Genomic DNA, 27,804 nt, shown 5'->3' on the forward strand with positions numbered 1-27,804 from the left:
AATGTTTTAATACATTATTCTTTCAAGCACCAGGAATGCTACGAGTGCTGTTGCTAAGACAAACCTTGACTCTCAGGTTTGAAATACTTGGACATAAGTGATCCCATGGAAAATGATATATACCTTCCTATAGTGCACAAAATACTATAACTGTTCTCTGTGATAAGTGTGGATATCCTAAAAAGGCCTAGAATAAATAGGAATTGAAACTTCCCTTTAGCCTACTAGAATAAATTGTATGGATTTACTAAGCGGGTAGTAAAACCAAGGCTGGTACTGTAAAAGAAAAATAATGGTATACAGTAGGCTGCAACAGAGGTGAGGAGGGAGAAGCCTGAACATAATTTACTGAGTACTTTGAAAAAGGTATTTTATATCACAAAGGAAAACCAAGGTTAATTCTGGCAAAATAAATGGACATATCTGATACCTGGTAATGAAAAGAAAATTAAGACCAAAGGGTTGAGAGAGAGAAGATTTGGTGTTAAGTCCCAGGGGTGGAAATACTTGCTGGGAATAAAAGAGCGCATTAAGCACAGCTAAACTTTTACAGCTGTGATGACAGCTTTGTACATCAGGTGACACCTCCACCCTTCCTTGGCAGTGCCATATTTGCTCTCAATCAGTACAAGATGGTAAGTAGAACATGAGACGGAATTTACTAGTCCTAGACTCCAGCCCAGAATTGAACTGCTCTACATTCCTGCTTTGCTCTGCCCCAAAGCAAGCACAAAGATACCAGCCTGCTGTAGAAGAGGCTTTGGAGTCTGCTGATTAAAAGCTTCATATAGAGAGTTGGTATTAATACTGCTTATAAAACAGCGCACTTGGAAGACAGTTTGACGTGTAGACTTTGCTTGGGCTTTCACAAAGGAGAACATAGAGTCTATTCTTAGGCTGGCATTGCTACTCACTAGCAGCTGATGACACCATCATATTCAATTAAGTCAGATTTCGGAGAGCTTTTTACATACTTTTGTTATCAAAGCAACCAATATTTGAACTCTTTCTTTCCTAAATTCTGTTTCAAAAGGTCATGAGCCTTTTGCTCTGATGTGATCCTCGGGATTGGGAAAAGCACTTCTATGTTTAACATACACTCATGTTTTCAGCAAAAGAAAGGCCCTATGAAATCTGTCACTTAATATTTGCAACCTGCGTGGTATCCTTTTCTTCAGTTTGACAGGAGAGATCATGCCCACAAATAAACATTCCCAATAGTATATTTGGGCTCTTAGCACTTGGCATCTGTCAAACAGCTTGCCATCAGCTTTCTAAAATTGACAGTTTCAGTAGATTTCTGCTAAATGTTGAAAAATAGTTTCGCTGACCTCTTCTCTATTGAGGATTCAGACACCAGCTGAGGCAGCTGTCCAGTTTGCAGTATGATATAAGAGAAGAGGAATTAACCCAACAGCAATTGAATTTGGAAATGTCTTTAGAGAAGCCACCGACTGCAGCAGGAAAAGGAGTATTACTTAGTTCTGCTGTCACTAAAATGGATGACATGTGCTAATCTGCAGTGACTGATCCCTCTCTAATGTGTGACCTGAGCACTGGAAGGCTGAATGGGTACAGACTACAGTCAGGGGCACAACACAATGGTCACCATTATTTTGCTGATCTTCTCTGCTAAAAACTGAGTATATACAGTTTTGAATAACATGTTAACCTTGGCACTTCTTGTCTGTCTCTAGACCGTGCTCTTTTGCCTGGAAATTTGTGTCTGTTGTGCGCTCAGTGGCGGTGATGGTGGAATTACAGGAGCAGCAATCACTTGTCTCACTGACAGCGCTGCAGATGGTAGAGATGGGGGCTGGAGAAGCAGGTGCTGCACAGAGAGTGGGTTTCTAATGTATCCCTGCTGCTTACCCAGTTTTTCTTATGTTGACACAAAGAGGTATCACGCATCTGAAGCACATGAATGAGAACTGCATGGGCTACACGGGTAGAGAAGGGAGGTTGTACACACGCAGCAAGAAAGGAAGGGTTAGCCCTTTGGAAAGGCATCTTCCTTATTCCTATCTGAGGTTTTAAACAAAAGAATTTTCAGTTTATTCAAGCATTGCCTAGGTCATCTGAATGCTAGCTCATGGCCATCACCAGCAGCCTGCCATCTGTAGAGATATCTGTAACTCACTTGGGTTCTCATTTCACTTCTATTTATTTTAGACAGAAGCAATTCCTGCTGTCAAATGCCAGCCCTCTCACAGGGTACATAAGCTTTGAGATAAAGCTGAAACATCATCACATTCGACCCCAGATCCAGAGGAGTTAATAAACAGTGCTCATCCTGCGATGTTCTTCCTGCAGTGTGTCACCAGTTTACTTTCTTAAGCCACTATTTAGCTGGATCTTTGCTAACACCCAGAGTTACTGGTGAACTTAGCTCAGCTATCCACAGGAAACATGCCATACATGATCTAGCAAAGATGGGGTCATTTCAACAGCTAACCATATTCCTGAACTGAGCTCTTAGTATCTTAAAATAACCTCTCCTCGGAGCCATAAATCAAGGGGGGAGGATTGCAGCAAACTTTTGCAGCCAAAAGTGAATTAAGAGTGAATTATACCAATATATTCATGAAGAGTGAATTATACTAATAGGCTGTTCATAACCTGGCCACTTTTTCTTTGTTGACTCATACGATTTGCATCAGAAGCTGTAGCTCCTCACCAGGCTCTTTACATAGGTCCTTGCAACATGCCCATCACTTTTACCTCTGAGCCTCTGCTTATTAACAGGTAGTGGGGACATGAAACCTACTTATCCTCATCTGTCTCTAGTAAAGAGGAGGCAGGCCTGACCAAAGCGTTGGTTCTTTGAATCTCCTGAGGAGTGAGGGGTGGGGGGGAAAGGAAGAGACATGACAGACATAATAGAGCTGATGGTGAAACTTGAGGACACTGGGGCAGGCTTTTCCTGTGAAAGGAAAGACTTCATAGCTGGCTCTGCATATGGAACCCAGATTTTACAAAAGTTGGGTTCCCTTCTTAAGAAGGGAGACAGAAACCAGATTTTCTATCTGTTCAACAGACTTTATATTAATGTGCCATGCTGATACCAAATAGCTTCAGACGTGCCTAGGTGTGGTCCTGTTTGAAGGCTATGGTGAAGCTCCTAAGAAGCTCATTTAGTTATCCAAGTGCCAGGGACTGAAGAGGCTTAAACTGTCATATATGAGATAGTAGCAGATGCAACACAGCTAAAGTTAATTTTGCCCCCTCTGGTATAATTTGAATTTACAGAAGTTTATAACAAATGAAACAATCACATAAACTTGTGTAATCAAAGCAAGGAAGAACATGTCAGATGTCACAAAACTCTTTATGCTGGGAAACCAGAGCCAGTTGCTAGGCTTGAGGAACAAGGCTACTAATATACTTACCCCACCTGGGGTTTACTGAGGACCAGGCTATTCCTCTGATGCCATGGAGCAGGCATTATATGCAAATTTAGGTCCAATTTCTCAGTTGCACATTTTGAAGGGGACATAAAGAAATACTTTGCATAAAGTAGAAGAATCTATGAAGGCTGGTCACCCATAAATTTATGTCTCATGATGAAGTTTGCTATGTAAATAATTATCTAATAAGAAAGGGAACCAAATTATGCTGTAATTCTTCCATCAGTGGAGGTATAAAGAGAATCTCTGCTTCCTATATTAGTCTGCCTATATTTACAAAACAAGTATACATTTAATATCATTGATATTTCATGCTTATTTACAAATTAAATTGAAATTAGCTAAGTAGTTCAGAAGTGCTGTTGGAGGAGGGATACGAAGGACAGATAGATTTGTTTCAGCCTTGTTTCCTTAAGGAAGCCAGTTTTAAGAAACAGGCAACAAGCCTAGGTCCCTCATGGCAAAATCACAACAAGGAAGCATATCTGTTTTGTGTTATACAAACAAAGACAGTGCTTTGGGGTCAAAAACTGTGGGAGAGACATTAAGATGTCTTGCATACTTGAGTGTTGAAGTTCCTGTAGGTGAATCATTAGATGAGACCTCCCTCAGTAAAGAGAGATACCGAAAGCAAATTGCACAGTGTCCACATTGGGTGAGAAGCAAACATCAGAGAAGCAGCAAAAAGCAAAAGACTCCTCAGACAGGCCAAGGGGAAAGATCCCGATTGCTAATTCCCTGTTGTTTTGTATCCTACACTTCTGGAGGGGAAAACAAGCAGCATTAATAAGGAGAGAGCACAAAACTTTGGGAACTTTCCCTGCTTTTTGCAGCTTGACCAGCATCTGGTTTATAAAAAAAAAGAAAAGATAATGAAATACTGTAGATGTGGGAATATTTTGCCCTTGGCAACTATGAAGAAACCCATATAAGTTATCTAAGATGTCAGCAGATTGTTAGCAGCAGACGTGACCCCATTTGGGTGGGTACCACATCTATGCAGAAGTACGGTGGTACGGAGAGGAACATAATGAGAACCAGGCTGAGCTGCAGCATGGCTCACATTGAGAAAGGCTTTCTTCGCCGTCACTGTGATGTGTCAAGGAAGTGGAGCCTTTTGTGAGTCAGCAGCAGCAGCACTGCTAGTGCTCCCTCAGAGGGACACTGCCAAAATGGCTAACAGAGCTGAACCAGAGCTGAAAAGGATGAAAAAGATACTATTATATCATCCAAAGCCTCCCCATACGAATGATAGGAAGGTTTGATGCGCTCTCTGGTGTCAAATGGAGCTTTAGAGCATTTGGGAACTGAATCTGCTGTTTCTTATCCTCCTCACAGAAGTTCTCAGAGCTTTAAAGACCAGCAAATGCTGTAATACACTGAGTAAGGAAAGCAAGCAGAAAAGGAAGCACAGCTTTGGACAACTAGCCTGTTAATTAAAGTACTGCTTGCAGGGCTGGGGGAACTGCAGAAAAAGCACCAGGGAACCAGTTACCAGTTCATCATCATATGACATGCATCTTTGACACGCAACATACTACTGTCCCACTGTTCTCTCTTCCCCCTCAGTTCTTGTCCGTGGCTACGTACATGAAAGACTTGGCACCGTGGCTGTTTCTCTACATTTGTGCTCTAACGGCAGTAGATTTTGGCAGAGTTCATTAGTGCTGGTTCATTAGTGGGCCCTGTGCCCAATCCTGTGCAGTGCATTGTGTTGCTGAAGTACCAGCTAGTAGAAGCAGCATAAAGAAAAGATGATGAGAGCTAGAAGGTGGACGGACATTGGGTACTGCCCATACTTTTTCAGAGTGCCTTGTAAAATTGTATAATTTCAGGGCAATGTACACTATTCTTCTTTTGCCAGCTCTTTCACAGAGAGATGATGCTGATGTTAGCCAGTTCACGCCACTGAACTCTGCTGGAAGCAAATATATTGGTTGAGCAATAGTATCAGGTAAGTATTCTTGTAACAAGAGCATCAGGGGAAATACTATTAATGCACCATCAATATTCACCTGAGGAAAAATCATAAACCACATGATCTTCCTACTAGTACAAAGGACTAGCTAATGCAAAAGCCCATGCTGTTTTGCTGAGTATATGCAAATACTGAATAGTATTGTGCCTTCTATAAAGCAGCCATGTAGGAGTAGGAAGGGATGGCCAAGAAGTCCATGAGAGAAGGACTTTGTGTTTCCAGCACTCCAAGAGTACAATGACATTCAGCTGAGCTTGGACCATGCAGATGATCATTGAAACCTGCAGAATACTGTAGCTGTCAATTCTCTTTCTTGGGAGCTGAAGAGAGATCAGTGGGAAAGCGTTTTCTTTGTTTATTTCTTAAAAGCAGCTCCACGTAAGCTACAAAAGGCAGAGGACAAGGCTGGCAGCCTGTAAGAACACACCATGCCAAGGACAAAGGAAGATAACAAAAAGGGACTCTAGCAAAAGAGCTACGTTATCCCTCAGCACTACTCTTCAGACAAAGTGTGCCACCAAGTGTCTATTCAAACACAAGCTGCTAAAAACACCAGGCATCTGATTTCAGTTAATTAATACACGGAAAATCTGCATGAAGAAAGCAAGGAGCGCTCATCTGAATGCTAGAGAGATGCAGCTTCGCTGGTAAACATATGGCATTGCTTCGGTATCACTCAGTGTATCAGAGAAATCATTCTGGTACATGAGGAAACAAAGATTTCAGCTGCGGAGTCTCCTGGACATTTCTGCTTAGGTGCAGTGGTGCTTCTCATGAAACCTGTGCTTAGCTCAAGCTACAGCTGCAGTGTTACTGCACAAATAGTAGTAACAGCAAGTAATGATGAAAAGGCATTTTATCACACTTTTCAGTGGTGCAATTCCAGTGCTTTGTAAATAAGCATATAGTGATAGGTAGGAAAGGAAGAACTACACAACTTGTTTCAGCTTTGTCCTCTGAAGTACCAGAAGGTAAATGGTAGGAAGCACATGCAATATCTTCTGAGACTTACGCTATGTCAAACAGAAAACATCCATGCTCCTTTTTGGTGTATAAACAAAGGAGCCACCTGAATATGGATGCTTGGACTGGTACTGGCATTCTTCTGCCGTGCTAGGAATCCACGTCTGGAGATGCCGCTCTCAGTCTCCTGTTGGAAACAAACAGCCAGAGGTACCTTGCAGGAGCAAAGCTTCTCTGACAGCTGTTTGACAACCCTACAGAAAGAACAGAGAGCCTGTCTGATGGGCCAATTGTGTCAGTGAAACCAAGGCATAAAGCAGGAAGAAAATAAGTAATAATAACAAGCCCAATTTCGGCTCTGATCTGTATGGAAACCAGTGCTGAAGGACTTATTGCAACAGGTCACCATCATGAACACCCAGGAAACGAACTGATAAAACCATGGCAGTGGTGGGGATGGGTTTTTTCTTTACTTATTATATGCATGCAGCCCCTATGTGGATGTTTCTTTACCTCCATGCAAAAGCTTGTTATGTCTGAGTAGTTTATTCCTTTTTCCCTCCAGAAATAAGCTATGCCAATATAAAACATACCTGATGTTCAGGAGCAAAATGAGAATTCAGAACTCCTAGCATGCCACATGTATTCTGCAGCCCACATCAGAAAAGTTCCAGGACACATTGAAAAGGAGCTTTTATTTCACCTCATTTGCTTCACTTCCAAAGTAGCGTCAACAAAATCAGGTTAAGGACTTTTAAACTCAATTAGAATTCTGACTCAGGAATTTAAATGGAGTTTAACTAATCATAAGATATACACTGTTGATCTGGATGGGGATTTTTCCCCGTGTCCCCCTGTATAGACAAGCTGTTAGACTGCATGAACTCTGGTTGTCTTCTTCATTCATGGGGTGAATAATACAGGATCTTCATTTTAGCTCAAACTGTTAGCCACTATCTAGATACTATGGCAAAATGAACAATAATCACAAAGTTTTACTGCTACCTATTCCGTCTTATAGACTGTAGGGAATAAATGCATGTTTTGGTTTATAAAACTAAGGAAAAAAGAAAAGAGGTCAGACACATGGAGTCTCCCAACCAGCACAATTCTCTGAGATTAGGAGGCTGTCATTCAGCTTTCATCTCTAATTTTTCCCTTTGCTCATTTTTCCATCTAAACGAGAAGCATTATTAAATCGAGAAGATTAGCAACAGGATCAAGGCCTTTTCTTCTTTTTTTTTTTTCCTTCTTATTTTCCTCTTTTTTTCTTCCCTGTGTTTTGCAAGGAAAGAAACATCCTAAAATCGCTTGCAAAGCACATGGTCATAAGCACGCTGCAACTGTAGATGTATGGGCATACAACCAGATGTTGCAGCTAAGCCTCCTGTTGCTTAAACGGGCGATTCAGCCAGGGGTACCTGTTCTCAACCTCATTTCAGTATTATGTCAGGGAGAGAAGTCTCTTTGTATCAGATCTGACAGGCATGTGTTCCCGAGGAAGTGGAGGGGAAGCCCTCCGTTCATATGACTAATTAGACAGGCTTCACGCTGGGTTGCTCTTTTTTGATGCTGATCCCTGTGCTAATTGTCAGTTTGTTCCTTGGGAAAGCAAGGTTGAGTTCAAATGCTGCAGTGCCTTGTTCCCTGTTAGCTTTCCTGACCTTAGACTGATGCAAATTGACAAGGAACAGACTGAGAGAGAGAGAGCGAGCGTGTTCATTCTGCTTGTGGAGAGCACATTTTGGAGTTTCAAGGGTGGAAAAGAAAGAAGCTGGAGCACAATTAACAGGGAGCAGTTAGATGAAAAGGGCAGTTGTACCCTTGAAGCAACAGCAAGAAGAGTTTGAGGAGGAAAAGGCAGCATGATGGATAGGCAGTCACTTCTAGCTGAGATTTTGCAGCTCCCTGTGGGAAGTGTAGATAGTTTAGTTTTTAACCGATCAGAGTTTTTTTGCTCTGCTTTTCTTCTGGTTAGGTCTGCAACAGTTTAAGACCAAGCTACTACAGCTGAGCCAGGCTCATTTCCCACCAGCTGCTTAGGGTTTTTTTCTTTCTTTCCTGAGGCCGTTTTAGCCTTTTTGGGGGAGAGAGGAGAAAGAGCATTTAATCAAATTTGACATTCTGAGCTCAATCCTGCAAGGTACTGAGCTCACTGACCTCAGTCCAGCAAAACAATATACATAGGACTTCAAAGGGGATACTCACATAGTTAAAGTTAAGCAGATGTCTAAGTGATGTATTGGATTAGGGCCAGAGAAAGCGGGTCCTTCCAAAAAGCTGAGGAACTCCACTGTGCTCAGGTCTGCAAACTGGTACCTTTATCGGCTCAGCTCTAGGTGTAGCTCCAGAGCAGGTGTTACAATTATAGCAGGGTCTGAGATGAAAGGGGCCCAAGGGCTTGGGTCCAAAGGCAGGAGTCTCCCGGTCCTTGCAAAATAAGTGCTCTCTTACATTATTTCTGATTTAGCATGAAATGAGGCAGCCAAATGCTTCATTCCTCTCTGAAGTCCTGAAATTCTAATTTACAGTCAAGGCATGATAACTCTGCTAAAAAGGGAAGAAAGATCCCAGTTTTGTTGGTTGGGCTTGTCCCCCTTTTCTTTCTGATGCTTTTAATTTTAGTGAAAGAGTTCAGGAGTGCAAAGCCATGGTTTTCTGATTTCCAGGGAAGACAGCTTGGAAATCACCACGTGAATGTGAGCAACCTCAGAACCTGACTTGAAAAACAGGTTTTCCTCCACACTGTGCATAGATATCTGTGGGAAACAGGGGAGTTTTCAGCCAAGTGTAGACTCTCTTGGTCTGATCTGGGACACGATGGTCTCAGGAAGGCTTCAACTATCCAGTATGTCTTGGAGGTAAAGAGCAAACAAGACCCGGCTCTGATGTTAACAGCAAGAAGAAAAACCCCATGCAATGATGTCTACTGGAAAAAGCAATGGTTATCACCTGTTTGATATCATACTTTTATAACTCCTTTTGTCCAATTTCCTCCAATTAAATACATTCTACATATTTATATTATGTTGTTTTGCCCAAAGAAATGATAAATGCTCCATCCCTCGCAGTATTTTAGGCCAGGTTGGATGGAGTCTTGGGTGACATGGTCTAGAGTGAGGTGTCCCTGCCCATGGCAGGGGGTTGGAACTAGATGATATTAAGGTCCTTTCCAACCCTAACTATTCTATGATTCTACATATATATATATATATGCACACAACTAAATATCTTCCAGTTCTTAATTTGCTGCTCAGTAGATTTGGGCAACTGGAAAGCTTATTTCTGGATGCAGCACAGATATTTGTCCACCTGGCACGCGTGGAAGTCTTAACAAGTGGAAGAGATACAGATAAAACATTTCAACCTCCAAAGAGGTTAATTCTGCAGAAGGTCAATTGGCTGGACAAGAACTAAGCAATTATTGAAGATCTATGAAATTCCAGCCTTTGAAATGTCTTTGAGATACTCTAAGAACATGTATTAATCAGTACAGTATGCTAAATGTCAGTTTTCTGATAAAAGTCACTACTAAATTACAAGGGGTTTAGGGCTTTACACAGCACTCAATGTGATTTTCAAATTTTCTTTCAAGATATGACATTTAAAAGAATTCCTGCATAGGATCGGCTTCCCTTTTCAGTGAGACCATCCAAGTAAGGGAGTGCTCTCAGAAAAAGGTGGGCGAAGCCATAGAAAGAAGAGAGTCCAGACAAGCAAAGCACTGTGAGGGGTCCAACCCAATTTAAAGTTGTAACATGGGTAGTGGCGAATGTGTATAAAAAAACCCCTCCAAACTTTTCATAATATTTCTCTAGAGCAGTTCAGAAGAATTTTGCATTGCTGTTGTAATAGTCTACCAGTGTGGGTAAGAGGGTGACTGCTCCAGTCCTGCTTTCTTGTGATAACTTCAAAGGGTCTTTCAACCTTTGGGGCTTCAAGGTAGTGGCAGACTCATTCAGACATGCTACAAGCATAATATATTAAGGGCTGCCGTATAATAGACCATGCAATCTTTCTCCTTTTACCACCTCTAACTCTGCTGTGGATGACTGTCTGGTCGGGGACAAAAGGGATACTGCCAGTGAAAATATGCTTTGGACATCTTTCACTCATGACACTGGAAGTAACAAAACATCCTTGCTTTCATACTTTGACAGCACAGAGTTTCTATTTCAGCACATTAGCAGCCAAACAGCTTCATCGTCACCGTCTGCATCTACAGTAGGCCCTATTTTCATTTAAATGATGGGTTTTCAACCTTCTGCGTCTAGACTTTGTCTAAATAGGGGACTATTATCTCATGAACACTTTCCTCCACATTCAGATCAGCACAGACTTGCAAGATACTTTCCTGCAGAACTTTATCAAGTGGTACACTAGTAATACATTTCAGAAAACTCTTAAAATAGGCATGTAAGAGAGAGGTCAACAAAGTGTCACGCCTGGTGCACCCATTCCCTTTGAGCATACAGTCTTTCAAAGCCAAAGCAGCAGCCTTCCCTGTTCATGACATCTGTCCCTACATGTCCTCAAGAAGTGCTTGCTAATGAAAGAGGGGACTTTCAGAATGCTAGAAGGAACTGTCCTACGTAAAGTCCACATTCAGATCAAAGACCTTATTCCAAATCTTGTCATAGGGAGCCTTTACAAAACTCTGTATCAGCTGTTATGCCTTGGCCCTTCAACTTTTCTTTTTAAAAACAAAATAATGTCTTTTCTCAGTTTTCTAAAGCAGTTTTAAGAGTCAGTAGTAATCTCCTACCCATTTGTGAAAGAACCAGTGACTTGCATCCTATTTCCATGTGTTTGGAAAATGTTCCAACAGCATGTATTGGGTAGTACAGCTAACTTGAGTGCAGCCACAACTGTGTGGTTGTGAAAGCTCCTCAAGTGATCAGAAACACACATGCAAAAAGACAGAGCACTAGATGCTGGTATCCTCCTGTCCTAGAGTTCTTACATCTGCAATAACAATTCTCCATGTACCAGAGCTCAAGAATACAGTTATAGCAAAACCACCAGCATACAGATGGCATGGTATTTTTTCCCCTCCCTTCCCCCTTTTTCACATACATGAAACAAAACAAGGCAAGTGGAAATAAAGCACAATTAGACACTGCTTTGAGAAGAACAGTTTAGGTCCCATCATTACGGCTACATGAGAACACACACAACAATCAAGGTTTCCTGGAGATCATTGTGGAAGGAATCTATCACGCACATGCGCTACGTAGACCATCTAAACCACAAAAGAACAGCAGGATCTCTTTGCTGCAGTTCGAGCTCGCTTGCAAATGTCTGTTGAAATGAGTCTCATGAAAACAGCATTCTTGATATTGCAGAGGTCATGGGCCCAGTGCTGGGTTTGTCGACATTGCAATAATTATTCCACAATGACAAGCTTAACCACAACAATGGAGACAGAGCATCGGGGCGGTAGAGTCTCCAACCTGCAATTTTCAACTTCAGCCTCCCTATTCAGTGTGAAAACAGCAGCGTGTGTGGCATGCCCTGGCTGACGTACAAGGTCACTGAAAGCAGAAGTGTAGCACTTGGTGAAATAAAACTTTAGACTAAACAGTGGGTGATATTGTCGGGACTTGACCATGTGAAGGAAGCTTTCATCACCAAATCGGATTTTACCAGATGTTCACTAGTATGCACTCCCAAACTCACTATCTCTTGTCTATCAGGAGGAAATTCATGCCATTTTCCTTTGTTCCTTAGAATAGGGTCTGATTTGGTTTTATTTAGGTTGTAGGAATATTTCAGCATATAGCAGCTCCCATTGTAGGCAGTTGGGAGTGAGTGCTTGAAAACCTAGTCATCAGATATAATCACTGGGGGAGTGAGTGGGAGAGTCTAGGAGAGCTCACCAAACACAGTGCTTCCGACAGATTTATTCAAAGGTTGCCACCATACAAGATGGTTAAGGTGAAAAAAGGGGATTGGGAGGATGGGGAGGGGTAGATGCATAATTCTGAGGGGATGAACAGAAAACTCCTGGTGGGAATGGTTTGGGAATGGGGAAGGAGCTTGAAGAATGGGAGCGATGTGCTGGAAAAGTGTCAGAGAACTTAGAAGCACTGGGGGTACTTGAACTCTAGGACAGGAGGGTTGAGAAGTGGAAGATTATGAGTTCCCATCATCCAGTTTCTCACACTAAATCGGGAAGAGATGGGATTATCTTTAGCTAGAGATAAGCAGACCCTCATTAGGAATCCAGGACACATGGAATTCCATTTAGTTTTTTCTTGTGCTGGACTATCAGGACACTCTCCCTCTCTAACAACCTGGTAGTGTCCTAGCCTTTCCAACCTCTCCTGACCATAAGGGAGATTCATCAGAATTTGCTAAGCAGTTCCAGGTATCATTCATGTCGTGCTTTGTCTTATAAAAAAGCTTCTTCACATTATCCAAGAAATTCTAACATTTCATCATTTACCAGTCTAAAGCAGATGATGCATGGATTTCAGTTATACCAAACCCAAATAACCATTCCCACCTTGACCCCTACTGATCTTCACTAATACTCAGAGAAAAGCAACATGTTGTGGTGCTCACAACAAACACCCCACCCCTGATAATTGCCAAGTGAAATCTGGGTTGTGAATGTGTTTCTATACTTAGATCTTTTCAAAATGGTGTAAAAGCAGGGAGTAGACTCTTTGTATCTGAATCTCAACAAAGAACACAGACTAAAAAGCAGAGACACCTCAAATGGTGCAGTATTTTACCACTGTAATATAATTAAAGTTCTACATCCGAGGTCCAGAAAATTGTTTATTTTTCCAGTTCATGGCAATTCTTTCCTAAACCTCCATGTCACGCTCTGTGTAATTTAATAAAGACTATGTTAAAACATACAGCATCAACTTGAGTTTTAACCAACATTTCTCAGGAGCACTAGACAGCCCGCTAACCACAGCTGTAGAAGATATAACATCACTGCTTGCAAGCACCACATGTGATAAAAAGGCAGTTTTAGAAAGGGAGATCAAACATAGCACCAGCTTGAAAAACTAACATAGCAAGGAAGGGCTGCCTGCCCATACGTGTCCTTGGAGATGCTCTGGGTGTATGCTACAACTTCCAGTAAATGGTGGTTTTCCATAGCCCTTCCCTCTATTGCTACCACTAGCCTTACACACAATGCAGATGTCTGTCAGCCCAAGGACCTCCAGATAAACAAGCGCAAACCAGAGTACTCACGCATTAACCAGGAAATACTCACATCTCTCAACAGCTTTACTCTTTCCTTTTGGCTTTAGCAAGGTCAGCATCTGCCCAAGAGTACCTAGAAGGAAACCAGAACCGTGTGAGAGCCTTAAGTAGGTTCCTCACCCCAGATACACTCTCCTATGCAGGGAGGTATGCCTTTGTATACAGGTGTGGTAGCTCCACACCTGGTGGAGGAACGCGAAGTACTGATTTTAAGCTCTATATAGGTGCTGTTTGTGAGTGGTGGAAGATATCTTCATCATGTTCACTTATTCAGGAGGGCTGAAGCAGTACTGCAGCTGTTCTTCTGTATGTTCATTGGTGATAGAGGGGAAAAAAACCCTATTTGCTGCCTAGAACTGGACTACTCAAATGGTAAACTGTGGTCTAGATTGAGACCACCCAAAGTGGATTTTGCTTACTGCAACCCTCACCGGTGATGCCCATACCTTGGTAGGAACGGAGGCTGTGTTTCTCATAGCTTTCCTGGTGTCTTAGGGGTCTGCTGTGGAGCCATCACATGCAATGACACCAGTGGACTAGAACTTGGGTACTTCTTCTGGCAGTAGAACTGCCCAGGAGACTTCGATAAATGTTAATTTAGTAGCTGTGCCCTCAAGCTTTACGTTTCAGGAGTTGAACATCCCCAGAGATAAGAAGCTATTTGGAATCACCACAAACAACAAGTTTATATAACCCAATATGCTACATGACACCTTCTTAGCAACCAGTTCAGGATCAGCTATTCTCACTTCATTAAATTAAAGCTTTTTAAAGGCTTGTCTAGAGCTGGCTAAGAGATATTTCTCATGCTTTCCACTTTATGCTTTCTCAGATTTTGTTTGTGCGTTTTAACTAAAAGTCTCCATCAATAATATCAGTGAATTTTTGGAAAGAAAGACAAAAATCTCTTTGAGAAATGAGAAGCCCACAAAACTGAACTAACCAAAACACATCAGCATTCCTCACCGTGAAAAGATGTTTTCAAAGTAGATACTTCTTTTCACAGTAGTTGGTTTTGTTATGCTACCAATTTTAGATCAGCACATGGAGCACCACGCTGTTACATTAAACTTTGAGCAGCATTTGGAGTGGGACCAGTACATTAGATTAGGCACATTCCTGTTAGCGGGGACGTTATCCGCTCCTCTTCACCATAGCATCACTTGCTGCCCATTTTATTTAAGACAACCAGTTGCTGTTAGAGAAATAAGAGATTTTAGAGCAAAACCAAAATCAAGGTCCTAATGAACTGAGAATGATTTCTTCCCTTATGGTAAACAAGTTCTATTCTCTCAGAGTGGGATCCAAAACCTAGTGAAGGTTACAGAGCTACCCTATTGATTTAAATGGGATTTAGATCGTCTCTAATTCCCTCCTCACAGTTTTATCTTATTTCTAAGAGGCCAGATGCTGGGTCTATATCTGCCCAAATCTATATTTTGCTAATGGAGCTCAGGTTTCTGTAGAAAGAAATATAACTGAGTTCCCCTAATCCCCATTGCTGGGTGACTCTAAAAGAGAGACTTCGTTCATCCTGCAGTAGAGAGATAAGAATCATGTTTTAAACCAACCTACTTTAAATGAAATTAAATAGCTGGCAGTGTTAATTGAGGACACTTGTCTGTGGAACCAAAAACTCACTCTGATTTCATTTCTTCCTTCTAAAAGAGCTGTACTTATTTCACCTCTCCAAATGGTGAGATTAGGGATGACCTTGCACGAAAGTGAGGAGTTAGACATCTGCGCAACCTGCTTTTAGGGAGAGAGGGAATCTTCTCTAAGTTTCTGTACAATTTATGTTTCATCCATAGGTAAAATGACAAATAATGCATACTTGGGTCTTTTAATAATAACTTTTGGCTGTTTGTGAGTGATGAAGTATTTTTATCTGTACAACTTGATGCCCAAATTAAAAAAAGATAATTATAAATAGAGTATGTGAAAAAACTGCTGCAGCTGAGTGCCCAGTGCCACAAACAGTATCATGCATGTGACATAGCATTTAACATGCTGGACGACAGCCTAGGCTGAAGCAGGGTCACAGAGCAGCAAAAGGGTTGTTCTGTGGTTTTATCTATAGGTGGTATTACAGACCACTGTATTCTTTGATCTCCTTTCTTTAAAACCTCATACAGATTAATAGGCAAATGAATCCAAATGAAACAAATACGGAAAGAAACAGTTTAGTTTTGTTGGTAATTCATAATTTCCTTCAAAATACCCATCCTTAAAAAAACCCCAAACCCTAACAACCTTTTGTGTTGTTGCTTTTATTTCCACAAGGTTATCTCTCTCAGTCCTCTCCAAGTCCTTTGCCAGTGTTTGATATTCAGTGTCTGAACTGTACTAATTTGGCAACCTGTGTAGGAGGAGATATTATCCTTTATCAGACCAATAAATATAAGTGGAAGAAATGAAAAGGTTTTGGGTTAATTTGTTCAGACAAGCCACACGGTACTATCTTTGCTTATTAGAACAATGAACATGCAAGCATCTCTAGCATTTCAGAAGGAGATTTTTCCCTTTAGTCATGTCAAAGTCATTCCTAAATTGCCTCCTTTGAATATGCACACCAGTAAAACTCCATCACTCAAACCTTTGCAAGAAGCTATAGGGGCAGTGCCTGGCATGGTAGGAGAGAATTCACACAAAAGCCTAAAATCTCTCTTTTTGCACTCATTCTGTGTCTGATCAAAGCTGCAGAGATTAATTGCTAAGAGTTGACATGCAAATTGTCTCATCTGCTATCCTTAAGTCTGCAAAAACCATCCCCAGCATAATGATTTCCTCTTCGTTCGGAGCTTATCCCTTTCTGATCAAAACTCACTGGCCAAATTGTCTACAACTAAAGTGAAAAACTCAGTGAAAGAGAAAAAAACCCTCTGAATGATCTCATTCCGTTATATTTAAAGGAGTCAAACCCATTTTGTCCACTGATACTTTGGGGAGCAGAACTGCATTTTCTTTTCACACATGGAATGAAATGCAGAATGCACTCCACAAAGAAGGAATACTCAGAGGAGTTCTTAATTTTCCAGCGTGGTCTCTGCTTTTTCCTCTCTGCTTTTCCCACTTCTTCTTGCCCACCCCCAGTGATTTTATCCAGAAAAACACAGCATGAATAAATAAGACCACCAATAAGAATGTCAAGTATTAGCAGAGGAATCTCATCATATTTCTTTAACTGTGGCCACATATAGAACTTGATTAAAAACTAATACACAGCACATGACACATTACACTTCATTAACACCCTCCTCCCACTTTTAGTTTCTCCATTTGATTTTCTCAATTCCAGGCTTTTATCACCAGAGTGGTTTGATAAAAGTCTGGCTTAGCTGTGTGACACTGCAAAAAGGGTTGTACTCTCAAGAACATTCTCACCATCTCTGAAGTATCCAATTCTTGTCTCACTTGTGCTGAAGAACACTTATCCCTCAGGGTGATTTCAACTCCACTTGAGTGCTGCAGTGTTTACATTTATACGTTTATTCCAACTATGTCATTAAGTTAATATTTAATGGATGGCATTTTCCCCCACCTGACTGGGGTTAAGGTTGGATGAAGTCCTGCCTGAGCACCAGCAATGAACATTGAAGTTGTTCATATTGATCGCTATCACTGAGGAACACGAATACCTGAATGATTTATGGTACTCATAGTACCCTCCAGGGTTTAGGAGTGCAAACACCTGTCTGCAACTTTAAAGGGTGAGTGTATCCATGCTACAGCCCTGGATGGATTCCTCCATCCTGGGGGTCTGCCCCTGAGAAACCTCCACATGTCTCCCCTTCCCTCCTGAGCTTCATTGAGGCTCAGGCTCCTGTTCTTGATCTCTGCCTGAGCTATGTCACTGATATGTCCATGCTTGGTCCTGTATATCCTCATCCCTGACTCCTGGAAGTCCTGGTGTGGCTGTGGACCTGCCTCATCATCACGGATTCATCTAGTGACCTGGGCTTTTGGAAAAGCCTGGTGATGATCCCCAGACTTACTCTGCTTGCTGTGCTTGGGTACTATGGGGCAGACCCCAAAAAGTTTATTAATTGAGGGCTTAGAGGCACTTTTAGAATAAGAAATTCCCAGAGAAGCTGTGGCTGCCCCATCCCTGGCAGTGTTCAAGGCCAGGTTGGACACAGGGGCTTGGAGCAACCTGCTCTAGTGGAAGGTGTCCCTGCCCATGACAGTGGGTTGGAACTGGATGAGCTTTAATGTCCCTTCCAACCCAAACCATTCTATGACTCTACGTCTCTATGAGCCATGGCACTCCTCCTGTGCTTTGTGGAGAGGATTTCTGCAAGCGTGAATCTCTAGCCCGTGTGGAGAGTCTTTGACAAGAAAAATGCTTGCGCCACAAAAGGCGATGTTTTCATGAAACAGAAGATACTTGTAAAAGCGCATGATTATTCTGTTGCAAATAAGTACCAGTTTCAAAGCCTGCAAGTGAGATTGCATTAAACTTTCCTATTCTTTGTTTTTTTCCTGTTGTTTCTTCTGTCGCTGGTAGATAAATCATCCGCAGTTGGTTACAATTTCCACACAGACTAAACCAACCTGACTCAGTTTGGAAGATGAGAAGAGCCTATTTGGACCCAAGACGACCATTTTCACAAGAGCTCAAGCAGGCACTGAAACTGTTGATTGCAATGGCAGAAGGAAATAACTGTCACTTATTTTATGTTTAAAGACATGAATGTCTTTAAATTAATGTCTCCATTATTGTCTTCATTAATGAAGACTTTAGAGGCTTTTGGAGAACGGACTGCCAGTGCGGTGTCCTTTTCCCCTTCTTTTTCCTGCCCTCTTCCTTCTCTCTTCCTCTCCATCACAGCATGATGAGGCTCTGACAGGGGTATCTCTGTGCTGAGCTTGCATCCATGCTGCATATAGGAAGCCAAAGGGAGTCAGGGGAGGTCTATCCTAAGATGCAGGTCAAGTTAGCTTGGATTGCTGCCTGCTGATGGCTGCAGCCCAATGCCCAGAACCGGTCCTGGAGGAAGCAACATCCAGGAGACAAAGACATGAGCGACCCAGCACTGAATTTTGTGGGGTTTGAACCTGAAGTGCTTTACAGCACAGTTCCATTAAGAGCAGCGGGATGAGGAGACCTCAATTCATCAAAGCCACAAAACAAATCCTGGCTTAAGCCATCAGGTTTCACACACACACACAAAAGAGAGAAAACAGAAGCCAAAAACGCTCAATAAAACCACAGATACAATAAATCAGCCCAGTTTCATGTAGAAAAGTTACCTTTGAAACATCCTCTGGCAAACCTGCTGAGAGCTTCAGGTCCCTAATGAAATCTGAAACTCATGGGCTTGTGTTATGGCTGTTAACTCAGCACAAGTAAGGGAAAGAATTACTTCGATGACTCGGGGGGTGAGATCTTAAAACATCTCTGCTGCTTCTTCCTTCCCAAGGCATTCCTGTTTTCTGGCACTTCCAGCAGGACATGAACCCTGCAGATTCTTTGATAGGAGAGAGAGACTGCCCATGCTTTTGGGAGCTTTTGGGTCAGGCTTTGGTGCTCTGTGCCCAAGAGACGACACCCAGCTTTAGAAATGAGAGGAGTGGTACCCACTATCGCCCAGTCTTGAACTATGAGCAGACACAGGCAAAGCATGGAGAGTTTTCCTCACAGCTGCTCAGTGAGTGGGACCAGGATTTCCTCTTCAGAGACCTTCAATTCCTCCATATGAAGACAAGCTGAGAAAGTTGGGGCTGTTCAGCCTGGAGAAGAGAAGCTGCGTGGAGACCTCAGAGCAGCTTCCAGTGTCTGAAGGGGGCCTACGAGAATGCCAGAGAGGGACTCTCATCAGGGACTGTAGTGATAGGACAAGGGGTCATGGGTTTAAACTTAAATAGGAGAGATTTAGGTTGGGTATAAGGAAGAAGTTCCTCCCTGTGAGGGTGCTGAGGCACTGGCACAGGGTGCCCAGAGAAGCTGTGGCTGCCCCATCCCTGGCAGTGTTCAAGGCCAGGTTGGACACAGGGGCTTGGAGCAACCTGCTCTAGTGGAAGGTGTCCCTGCCTGTGGCAGGGGCTGGAACTAGAAGAGCTTTAAGGTCCCTTCCAACCCAAACCAGTCTGGGATTCTATGATTCTACTTCCTTTCCAGCTAGTTATTATTATTCTTACAACAGAGAGTTTAGCAAGCCAAGAGAAAGTGCCAAAATCACTACTTTCCAAGGGACAGTGGGTAAAGGGCAAGACTGCCCTGAAATTCGCAGATAAGAGCAGACCTTAACTGAAGCTTTTATCGGTTGTTTGTGTTCACCGAGGCCAGATGATTTTCAAGGAGCCGCTTAGAGATTTAAAGCGCTGATGTGACAGGAACTCTTTGATTTTAATGTTCCTGCCCTCTTCTTGCAGCCAGTGTTTATGTAAACTTGAGAAAAACTGCCACTACTGTTCATCTCCCTCATTTTTCAGCCTTAATGGTAATTACATTCCACGCATGACAGGAGACTCAGCATTGCATTCAAGACCAGGGCTGTAACGCTGCCTTTGACATGCCATTACTATGAATTAAGTCACAGTTTCATAAAGGGGAAAAACGACGTGTTGCAAAAGTGTGAGCTTAAGGAGCGTTGCTAAAACATAAATTGTGTGTATGTGTAAAGGGGTTCACTCAAACGCTGCAGCTTGTGATTTCCAGGGGCCATCCAACTGATGGAGGCACGACAATCCTATTGGAATTTAATCAAAGCAAAGCTTCCAGTTTCCGCGTGCTCTTTTGAAATCCCATCCTCTAAGCTTTCCATTTAAAGGCCTATGGATTTTCTTCCCTATCTTCTGGAAGACAGCAAGGCAGCCCTCTATGTCTGTAAGGGGGTTATAAGGTGGGAGGTGTGTGTAATGTGGGGTTGTGACTATAGGTATACTATATAGCTCTTCCTAACCAAATGTCCCTTGTTTCTAAGCTTTTCTTTCTGCATAAGTGCCTCAAGTTTCACACCTAATGCTTTCATGCCAAAGCTTCTTTCAGTACTGTTTTTTCATGTCAGATCTTCTTTTTAAGGAGGAAGATTTCTGTTTTCTGTGCAAGATCCCAACCATACCCTTCCTTGCTCTCATCTTTCCTCTCTCAGCTGATAAGAACTCTTTTCTGTGTGCCTTTTTAAAATCCCATCCTACCAAATGTTTGCTACATCTGCCCAGTCCTGCTTCAACTACGGACCTCAACAAAGGTTGCCTTTTTTTTTGCTGTAATGAGAAAACAGCAAACGAGATGGTTATTTTAATGTGATGCTCCTTACTTAGCAAAGAATTTCATCCCTTTCCTTCATTTCATCTGCTTGAGGTTTGCTGTTCCAGATACGATCTGGTTAGTTGATAGCGTAGAGGAAGGAAAAATGAGTAATGGTTGCTAGTTTTCTCCTTCCAGATACAATCTGGACAGTTGATAGTGTAGATGGAGGAAAAGTAAGTAATGATTGCTAGTTTTCTCCTATCCTGTCTGCGTGGACACCTGACTGATGGACGTGTATATCACATTCGCTAGCAAACTCTCACAAGATACATCTTATGATTGCTTTCTGTATGACATGCAGTCAGAACATTACGAGGTATGCAAGCATCATCTGAGACATAGCCATGAGCAACAGGCGGCAGAACACAGAGAAGACATTTCTGTTTGGAAGTGAAGCTCATCCTCAAGCTCCCGAATATCATTACCCATCTGCACTGTGCTCCTCCCAGTCACAGGATAAAATAAATGGACCACAGTGAGTGATTTCAAGCAAGTCTTGACATAAACGTGTCTTTGACTCACAGTTCCAACCCTGACACAAAGCCAACTGCTCTGGGCAAGGATTATTTCTGTAGCACTTCAGTTTCAGCCTTGGCTCCAAGCTCCTGGAGGGGAAAAACATGATTTTACCTTGAGCAGCAGCCAGGTTATTCCCCCAGCCCAGCTCACACCAACTCTCCTGCCAGCAGCCCCTCTCTCCAGGACAACCCCTGGCTGCTTCCATGGCCCCAGGCATCCCACATCCCTCCTCACGGCCCCTACCTTTGCCTCCTTGCTTGCGCAGACTCGAGCTGAGGCCAGGCCAGGCTGGTGGTCGCAGCACTGAGGTCTAGACTTAATCTTCTGATTTATTTACTTGCAAGAGTCAGTGGTTGTACTTCTGCTCTGGAGACAGGCTGAGAGAGCTGGGCTGGTTCAGCCTGGAGAAGAGAAGGCTTCCTAAGGGTAGACCTTAGAGCAGCTCCAGGGCCTAAAGGGGCCAACAAAGATGCTGGAGAGGGGCTTTGGACAAGGGCCTGTAGGGACAGGCCAAGGGGAATGGCTTTAACGTGCCAGAGGGGAGATTGAGATGAGCTCTGAGGCAGAAGTTGTTCCCTGTGAGGGTGCTGAGGCGCTGGCACAGGGTGCCCAGAGAAATTGTGGCTGCCCCATCCCTGGCAGTGTTCAAGGCCAGGTTGGACACAGGGGCTTGGAGCAACCTGCTCTAGTGGAAGGTGTCCCTGCCCATGGCAGGGGGTTGGGGCTGGATGAGCTTTAAACTCCCTTCCACCTCAAACCAGTCTGGCATTCTATGACTCAATGATATTGGCAAGGAGTGCTGCAGGGGATCACATCCGCCTGCTGTGTCAGGGGGGCTGCCCGATGATGCAGCCTACATCTCTTGGGAGCAGCAAGGTGCCGCAACTTCTCAGATGTCTACGCAGCTTCAAGATTGTGACGGGTTTAAAACTACCTCTGTTGAACAAGCAACTTTTTCTCCCTATCCTGGAGAGAAAAATGCGTGTGTATGTGTGTTTAACAGGCCAAAAGCAGCATTTGTTACTCTGCAAACACAGATTCCCTAGAGAAGGGAACTACAGAAAATCTAGCCTATGCTGAGGGGAGATGATTCTGCAGCATCCTCCTAATGGAAATGGACTGGACAGGAATTATATTAGTTTTCATTCTTTAAATTACAGATTGGATTTTAAAATTCTACACTGCTTCCGAAGACCTTTTTAAAGGCCTTTCTCAAGGTTTTATCTCATAGCCCTCACAGAACTTGCTTTAGATGACACAGGAAAAAAAAAAAAAGCCCAAGAAAAAAACTTAAATCCCAATCGATTGCTCTGGTAATGGAAATGGAAACCCTGCTTGTCCCTATTATCATGAGCCTTATTACCCTTGTCATCACCACCACCATTATGCCATGAGGCTTTTATTCTCCAGGCATTGTGAGGAGGTTCAGCGACAGAAGGGGCAAACACCCAATCCTCTCCCTGCTTGGAGCTGCAGAGCCACACTCCCATCTGTCAGTGGTTCCCTTAAGTGGCGCTTTATCTTCTCTTCCAAATGACTTACTTACACTTTATTGTATCTGTCTCACAGTAATGATGTTCTGCGTTCTCTGCTAAAATCAGGGACCCCCTCTAATTACAGCCTGTAATAGCCCTTGCCTCCCAGAGCTTGCCATTTGAACCATTGGGGCTTTTCAGGCTGGATCCCCAGTCTCTCGTGATGCACACAGGGCACTGAGCAGTAAATCACTGATTTTCACTTGGAATACCCACCACCCAATTCAGGAAATACAATTCCCCTGAAGCAGTACACGGAAGACCACATTTCCTATAAATGCAGATGATCAAATTCCGTTATCCAGCCTAGATGCAGGTCCAGGTCAGCTCTAGCAACGTTAATAGAAATTCCCAGATTTTAAGGAGGATTAGTGACAGCAGGCCCAAAGCAAATACTGTTAAAAAATGCCACCAAAGTGACTTTCCTGCAGGCACAGGTAAGGGAATTGCAGAGGTGCATGTCAGTAACCTCATAATTTCAGTAGAATTATACTGCTGTGACTAGGCATTTCTAGTGGCTTGATTAAGCTGGAATACATATACATTTTTTCTCACGGGTGACATAAAACAAACTGAAATTGGAGCAAGCGTGCAGGAAGCATAAGGCATGACCACAGCAATAGGATAAAACCTAAATATTTCCCCTCATCTAGAAATCTTGGCAGTATGAAGTGAACTCAGGTTCTCCAAATGACTTTTTGCTCTCCAGATCTGTGTATTTAATAGCGAAAATTCCTCAAAAAGCATATTTCAGAAAGGGTTTTCCCAATCTGAGGAATAGCAGTGCTGCTGATACAAAATGCTGTGGGACACCAAGTCCCCAGGGGAACTACACATCTCTTGAAGGTGCTGGAATGGGCTCCCAAAAACCATGCCACTTTCCTTATATCTCCCCAAGACACCCGAGGTCCAGATCCCCTTGTGGTATCGATTCTTGGGTGCCACCAGTGTGCAGGCAAAACAGCACTGCTATTTTTTTGGGGAAGAGCATGGGGCGAAGGACCACTGCCTTCTCCAGGAGTTGAGCACTGCAGTCACCCAGCCACCATCAATTCAGGACCAGAGCTGGCACCTTTGTGTCAATGCCATGCTACAGGGACTGTGCCTATCTATCTGAGCATCACTGCAAGGATGCTGTGTTGCAAAGCAGCAATGAAGGGCTTTGAAGAGAAGGCTGTAGAAGCAGAGGGAGTTGAACCTTGACTTAAGCTCTGTGCTTGTGTCCTGGGCTCCAGATCCTTGCTTCATCTTCAGCTGGCAGCCAGACCATCTAGAAACACTCACATCTCTCCTTCTTTCTTTGCCTTGTGTACCACTCACAGTCTAATTAGCTGTTCCTATTATTGCTACCTTTCTCCCATGATCGCCTTGTTCTCTCCTAACAATAAGGAATGAGACTCACTGGCAGTTATCAGCTAATTGGGGCTGAATAAGGTCATTGGCTAGGCATTATCCTGACCAAACCAAAATGCGCATTGACATTCAGTGCAAACATTACCTTCTGCAGTGAAATACCTCAGCTTTAACCAGCAGCATGCCTTCCAAATTCGGGTGAAGCTGCTCTGCAAAAGCTCCACTGTGGTTCTGTCAGATCCGTGGGGATAAGCTGCAAGAAAGAGCTCACAGAGGGAAACAGTGCTCTACACACACTGTGTAAGCAAGCTTTCTGGCAGCCTTATTCACCAAGGCATCTTTCCAGTGGAGTTACTGTGGTTGCAAATAGATCATTACTAGGCACGGTAATCACAGAGATGAACTTCTGCATTCAGTGCATCTCACATGGCTGCACATCACAAGAGTGGTCCCAGAGAATCTTGCTGGGAGTTAATGTTTCTTTTCCACACTGCTTGACCAGTGAAAGGTTGTGAAAACTTGTTTTCAAACACCCATTTGATTCCCGAGCATTTGTCCTCCTCAACCTTTTGGGCATCCTGCTTTTATTTCCTAATGGTCTGTTTACGCCACCAAAGTTTTATTGATACGAGTATTTGAGACATGTCTATTGATCATCCTAATGCTCATATTCATTCGCCTGTTCAGGCATCACCATACCTTTTTTAGTTATTCTTGATTTGTTTTATTAATCTTTCAGTCATTCAATTACAAAACTGAAATAATACCCTGTGACTAAGGTGTCAGTCAGACAGCAAGCTTAAGACACATAGCTGCTGTCTAAGAGATCTGATGGACAAGAAGGCATGAAGTCCGACATAAGAAAACATCTTTGTAATTCATTGGACATCACTTCCTCTGCTGTTGGGAAGCAAGACCTGCAACACGGGCAGGTGCCTGCTATGGTTATATTCTCTGGGAGGCAATCTGGGTGCCCTGTATGGATTGCTTTGAGGATGGGTGAAGCATTAGCCAGTGTAAGGTGGGCAAGGGAGGAGTCTTACACCTTGCAGATCCACAGTGTGAGTCTGAGGATGGCTGCAGCAGTGGCTTTGCAGTCTAGGGAGGACACCTCTTAAGCACAAAGGTGGCCGATCACCTAGGAGCCAAAACCAGCTCCTGTTCATTAAAGACCAGGATGCAGCCTTTGGTGAAATGGTAAATTCTGTCAGTGACATACAACAAAAAGAGCTGGAATTGCCGTTGGATTTGGAGATTAAAGACCGTTTTCTCCGTATAGCACCATTTTCATTTAACTTAATCTTCTGGACTGATAACTTCACACACCCAAGGAACTCTGTAGTTTTCCTGGCCAGAACTACTTGATATAGGTGAATAATAAGGAGTACATGAGTACAAAGCCTCACTGAGCTGGGGAGGTGAGTGTTAGAAGGTTATACCTGCAGCTCAGGCTGGTTGTACAGCCAGTAGTGGAGTGCAGATAACACGGAGGATGCTCCCTCCCTTCAGCAGCAGAGGAAAAGGGGGTGAAAAAGGCAGGTCACTTCTCTGCCGGAAAGTCTTCATATACTAATCGTTGACACTCAGATTTTAGATCTTCTGACAGAAAGCAAAGACTTTTAGCCAATCAAGAAGATTGATAGTGATGAGGCTGAGGTTCAGCTCTGATATGAAGTGATTCAACACTTGGCTGTGCAAAACACTGAGCAAGAGAGTTCCCTTGTGCCTTCAGCCAAGCAGAAAATCTCTGTGAAATTATCTAAAATAACGGCATCCTTTATGAGCTTTCATCCCCACACCAGATGGTTTCAGCTGCTGAGGCTATTTCCATGCAGAACCCTCCACTTGGTGCACACGTGTGTATGCAGCACGATGTTGGAGACTGGGCTGCCCGTCTTTTGCATATAGGAGGCACTGTTTGGGCACTCACAGATTTCAATGGACTGAAATATTCCAGGTCAAATTTCTAGTTCAGGAGGATTTGTAGGAAGCCTGCCTCCACTGAGAGCCAATTTAATTGAATAGGAGTTTATAACTTCAGTGTTCTTTAGGCTGTGCTTGCAGTGAATAGAAGTGACTTCAGGATTACTTCAATGTCATTTACAATTCTCATTTGCTCAAAAGTGAAGAGGATGGTCATTCCTATCTGTCAGTTACCCTTTCATTAGCCTTCCTGCTTTCTCCCTTACTGTTGCCTTCACAAAATGAAATGTGCTTGCTTTTACATCTAGAAGAAGGTGATCAAAAATACACCACACTTCATTGAAATGCAGGAAGGGATGTTTTCATTCCACCTTTTCCTTTTAATTCCACAGACTGGACAATGACTATTTTTTGACTGCACGTGTTGCTTGACAGCTGCCAGAAGCAGAGATTGACGTGGGCAGTAGGGCTCCATGCCATGGCCTGCTGGAACCAAAAAGCAAAGCTTTCAGCCGTAAAAAAGGATTGGGCAGTAAGCTTGAAGATGTGTCAGTTAAATTAGCTAATCAATACTACACACACTTTGGCACTTAATTCAATACATTCTTACTGTATTTCCTTTTTGGAACCCAGTGTTTTACTAGCTCAGATTTAGGCCACATGTATACCTGCTTTTTCATTCCTTAGGAGTAAATTTGGCTGTACCACCTTATCCAGTTCCTCTATGGATGAGCTGATTCATGCAGCTGCCATTCCCCTCCTGCCTAGTCTCAGCATAGAGTGACCCATTTCTTGCAGGACTGTTCTGAATTCTGTCCAATCATCTTTTTTCAACAAAGCACTAAGGGTAATACATTACTTTATGCAAGAAGTCAGGAAGTGGGATGGCTTTTCCTATACTATGAATATTTTGGGCAACAGAGAGGACAAAACAGTATGAAAACTATCTATCTAGCTTATTCACTTCCCTCAACATACACTATTAACAAAACCAGCCATCTCCTGTCATTTCAGCAAGGCCACGTTGGCCTCTCAATTAAAAAGAAGTCAAGATAAGAGGAGTTATCAGGAATATGTGTTATTTTGTAAGTCTATGAGCAGAACAGAATGAGAGTGCAGCAGAGACAGACATTACATACCCTGCTACTGTCAGCAAATACTTTTTATAAAAGCAGTAACAAACCAAAATCAGTCTAGTTCCTCCTTTCCTACCTGTTCTCAGGGCATGTGAATTCACTACAGAAAGTTGTTCCATTTCCATTTACTTCCATTTTGGCCACACACAGTTGCTCCTCATCCTCTGACACCACATTTGCCATGCCATAATGATGCTTTGATAAGTCGAGCTGGGGTTTGGGCAGGGGGTGAGGATGCCCTGCTCCATCCTGCCATCCCTCCCCTGCCAGCAGTGGGGTCTGGGCAGGACGCATGGGTGTGATGTGACATCCCACCAGCCCCATGGATCCTCTGGGGATGTAGTTTGGGCTCTCTGCGCTGGCACTCACAGCATCAGGGGTAGTGTGTGAATATGGGGATGGTTTGTGTCCTTTCCATGACTCTAGTCAGAGCCACAGCCTGGTTTTGGTGTCCTCTCCTTCCCCAAGGCCCAGTTGGACTGTTAACGCCACTGCCCTCACCCCCGCT

The sequence above is a fragment of the Strigops habroptila genome, chromosome 1 (genome assembly GCF_004027225.2).
Source record: "Strigops habroptila isolate Jane chromosome 1, bStrHab1.2.pri, whole genome shotgun sequence".
In the NCBI taxonomy this organism is placed as follows: Eukaryota; Metazoa; Chordata; class Aves; order Psittaciformes; family Psittacidae; genus Strigops; species Strigops habroptila.